Here is a 4,378-nt window from a genome sequence, read left to right as displayed (position 1 = left end):
ACTATATTAAGGGGAGAGGGTGCCTTCACACACATATTCGATGTGAAATATCTTCCGCCCCCAGCGGAGCGCTTCGGCGCCTCTGCGAAGCAAAACGCGGCATTCAAAAACAACAACCAAAATTGCCGTCGATTTCCTCTCCCTGCCCTGCAATGGCTGGAGCAGAAGGAGAGCGAGAGAGAGAATAGTCTCATTGGGTCAGAGGAATGGCAGTGGAGCGGGCTAATGGCGAGTAGGCACGCGATCTATCAATTACACTAGCCAGGTCGCTCTCCCTATTGAACATTATTACTCTCTCACGTCGCCACTGCGGTTTCCGCGACAGCAGCAGCATCATCATGATGTTGCATCCACCAATTAGTCCGGAACCGGGTTATTCGGCTGTCTGCTAACAGTCCGGTTTTAACCTTACCCAACATCCACTCTCGAGGTGCGGTACGGTGAATGTCCTATCGTCCGACCTTGTATGCTGGATTGCACTATTTCACTATATTAAGGGGAGAGGGTGCCTTCACACACATATTCGGTGTGAAATATCTTCCGCCCCCCAGCGGAGCGCTTCGGCGCCTCTGCGAAGCAAAGCGCGGCATTCAAAAACAACAACCAAAATTGCCGTCGCTTCCCTGCCCTGCAATGGCTGGAGCAGAAGGAGAGAGGGAGAGATTTTAGTCTCATTGGATCAGAGGAATGGCAGTGGAGCGGGCTTATGGCGAGTAGGCTCGCGCTCTATCAATTACACTTGCCAGGTCTCTCTTCCGTTTGGACATTATTTACTCCGTCTCTCTCTCTCTCTCTCTCGGCGCACACGTCGCCACCCTACTAGTTTCCGTCACAGCATATGCCGCGGCCTTTCAGTCCGGAACGGGGCTCCCCTTCGCCTTGCTGTCTGCCCAACTTAGCGGACTTGCGTTGGCTGATCACCCCGTCTTCGCGTCTGTGCCGGCCTTCAATGCAGCGCCCAACCGTCTCTTGACCGAGATTCATTGCACTATTCCACGCGCAAACGGCTACCCTAAATGTGCATAGACAACGCTCATGGTTCAACACGACCAGGGCGCAGTCTGGGAGCCGAGTATACTAAAAAGAGAGTTTAGCAGCCAAAACTCGTCAAAGCACACGTTGGGTTACCCCATCACCTAACAACGATGATGGCGGTTCCTACCCGTGAAATACACAACCTAACCAATATTGGGCGACGATGGCGCTCATGAGCCCACGTCCCCACAAACAGTAAGAGAAAGAGAGAGAGGAGGAGATGGGCCAAGGTCTTATGCCTCGCTGGGGCAAAGAGAAGAGAAGAGGAGCGGATAAGGGAGGAGATTGGCCAACGTGCGGTCCCTCGCCCAATGTCGGCTGCCTCGCTGGAGCTGGGTAAAGAGGAGAGGAGCGGATAAGGGAGGAGATTGGCACACACGGTGGCGCTGCCGGCGCCGAGGATAGCGAGAGAAGGTGCAGTTTGATCTGATCATCTGGTTTGCTATTTCTCTAAGGCCAACGTGCGGTCCCTCGCCCAATGTCGGCTGCCTCGCTGGGGCAAAGAGAAGAGGAGAGGATAAGGGAGGAGATTGGCACACACGGTGGCGCTGCCGGCGCCGAGGATAGCGAGAGAAGGTGCAGTTTGATCTGATCATCTGGTTTGCTATTTCTCTAAGGCCAACGTGCGGTCCCTCGCCCAATGTCTTCTGCCTCGCTGGGGCAAAGAGAAGAGGAGCGGATAAGGGAGGAGATTCGCCAATGTCGGCTGCCTCGCTGGAGCTGGGGCAAAGAGGAGCGGATAAGGGAGGAGATTGGCACACACGGTGGCGCTGCCGGCGCCGAGGATAGCAAGAGAAGGTGCAGTTAGATCTGATCATCTGGTTTGCTATTTCTCTAAGGCCAACGTGCGGTCCCTCGCCCAATGTCTTCTGCCTCTCTCTCAATCTCACTATTTTGGCCGCCGTGATAGGCGCCGCCAACAGCAGCAGCTACCTGGTTGATCCTGCTAGTAGTCATATGCTTGTCTCAAAGATTAAGCCATGCATGTGTAAGTACAAGCCGATTTAAGGCGAAACCGCGAATGGCTCATTAAATCAGCTATGTTTCATTGGATCTGTAAACCCACTTACTTGGATAACTGTGGCAATTCTAGAGCTAATACATGCAATTGGTCTCTGACCGCAAGGGAAGAGCGCTTTTATTAGTTCAAAACTGGTCGGGCCCCGGTCCGTAACCCACCTGTGGTGAATCTGAATAACTTCGGGCTGAGCGCACGGTCTCCGCACCGGCGCCGCTTCTTTCAAGTGTCTGCCTTATCAGCTTTCGATTGTAGGTTATGCGCCTACAATGGCTATAACGGGTAACGGGGAATCAGGGTTCGATTCCGGAGAGGGAGCCTGAGAAACGGCTACCACATCTAAGGAAGGCAGCAGGCACGCAAATTACCCACCCCCGGCACGGGGAGGTAGTGACGACAAATAACGATGTGAGTCTCATCCGAGGCCTCGCAAATCGGAATGAGTACACTTTAAATCCTTTAACAGTATCCATTGGAGGGCAAGTCTGGTGCCAGCAGCCGCGGTAATTCCAGCTCCAATAGCGTATATTAAAGTTGCGGTTAAAAAGCTCGTAGTTGGATCTCAGTTCCGGACTGACGGTGCACCGCCCGGTGTTTACTGTCACGCCCGAACAGCCGCCGGCTCGCCGGGATGCTCTTTGTCGAGTGTCCGAGTGGCCGGAGAGTTTACTTTGAAAAAATTAGAGTGCTCAGAGCAGGCTATTTGAATGGCCCGAATGGTGATGCATGGAATAATGGAATAGGACCTCGGTTCTATTTTGTTGGTTTTCGGAACCAGAGGTAATGACTAATCGGAACAGGCGGGGCATTCGTATTGGACGCTAGAGGTGAAATTCTTGGACCGTCGCAAGACGAACTACTGCAAGCATTTGCCAAGGATGTTTTCATTAATCAAGAACGAAAGTTAGAGGTTCGAAGGCGATCAGATACCGCCCTAGTTCTAACCATAAACGATGCCAACTAGCGATCCGCCGGCGTTATTCCCATGACCCGGCGGGCAGCTTCCGGGAAACCAAAGTCTTGGGGTTCCGGGGGAAGTATGGTTGCAAAGCTGAAACTTAAAGGAATTGACGGAAGGGCACCACCAGGAGTGGAGCCTGCGGCTTAATTTGACTCAACACGGGAAACCTCACCAGGCCCAGACACCGGAAGGATTGACAGATTGAGAGCTCTTTCTCGATTCGGTGGGTGGTGGTGCATGGCCGTTCTTAGTTGGTGGAGCGATTTGTCTGGTTAATTCCGATAACGAACGAGACTCTGGCCTACTAAGTAGTCGACGGATCTCCAGAAAATGGTGTCCAGTTCGCAACTTCTTAGAGGGATAAGCGGCAATTCTAGCCGCACGAGATTGAGCAATAACAGGTCTGTGATGCCCTTAGATGTTCTGGGCCGCACGCTACACTGAAGGGATCAACGAAGTTTTCCTCCAGGCGGAGCGGGTAACCCGTTCAAAGCCTTTCTTGATAGGGATTGGGGCTTGCAATTGTTTCCCATGAACGAGGAATTCCCAGTAAGTGCAAGTCATCAGCTTGCGCTGACTACGTCCCTGCCTTTGTACACACCGCCCGTCGCTACTACCGATTGAATGATTTAGTGAGGCCTTCGGACTGGCGCTCTTGGATTGTCGGCCCCGTTGCCCGCGAGGGTTTTCTGGGGTCGTCGCCTCGAGCTGACGGAAAGATGTCCAAACTTGATCATTTAGAGGAAGTAAAAGTCGTAACAAGGTTTCCGTAGGTGAACCTGCGGAAGGATCATTAACAGAGAGAAAGAGAACGGGGCGCTCTTAAAACTACTACTACTCTCCTGATTTGGGCGGTCTCGGGCTCTGTTCTGGCAACTCCAGCAGCGAAAGAGGACAATCCCGGCCCCCGCACCAAAAATAGGTACCACCACGCTGTAGGTGGACCACACTCGGGCGAGAGCGCGAAGACCGGAGGAGGAGGACGGACGGGGCTTTGGACGGCTGCCCGTCTGTTCCTTACTACCGGCGAATAAGCCTCTTGACCCAAAAAGAGTGAAATTCAAGTGTCAAAAAACAACAACAAGCCGTCCGGCCAAACCCAAACCACAAACTTGGGCTATGTCTGTCAAACCCTTTCATTGAGACTCGACTTGTGATGGCTAGTCGCAAAGACCAAATGGCAAATACACAACTCTTTAACGGGGATCACTCGCTCGTGGGTCGATGAAGACCGCAGCAAACTGGGCGTGTCGTATGTGAATCGCAAGAATACCAGATACACGACAAGTTGAACGCATGGCTGGGCGCGGCGGTAAGCCATATGAGCTTGTCGCCGCCACTCCTCTACGAGGGTCGGAAATACA

At 52.9% G+C, this 4,378-nt stretch overlaps 1 non-coding gene across 1 annotated transcript; it reads left to right on the top strand.

Annotated features, from left to right (window-relative positions):
* The first annotated feature begins 1,965 nt into the window (after positions 1 to 1,965).
* Positions 1,966 to 3,810, top strand: LOC121868170. Its single transcript, XR_006089339.1, has one exon. It is a non-coding gene; the product is annotated as a small subunit ribosomal RNA (ribosomal RNA).
* The last annotated feature ends 568 nt before the right edge of the window (positions 3,811 to 4,378 follow it).

This window comes from Homarus americanus, unplaced genomic scaffold, assembly GCF_018991925.1.
Source record: "Homarus americanus isolate GMGI-L3 unplaced genomic scaffold, GMGI_Hamer_2.0 scaffold27800, whole genome shotgun sequence".
Classification (NCBI taxonomy): Eukaryota; Metazoa; Arthropoda; class Malacostraca; order Decapoda; family Nephropidae; genus Homarus; species Homarus americanus.
Note: the sequence above shows the minus strand (reverse complement) of the source record. Positions and strands in the feature narration are given on the sequence as shown.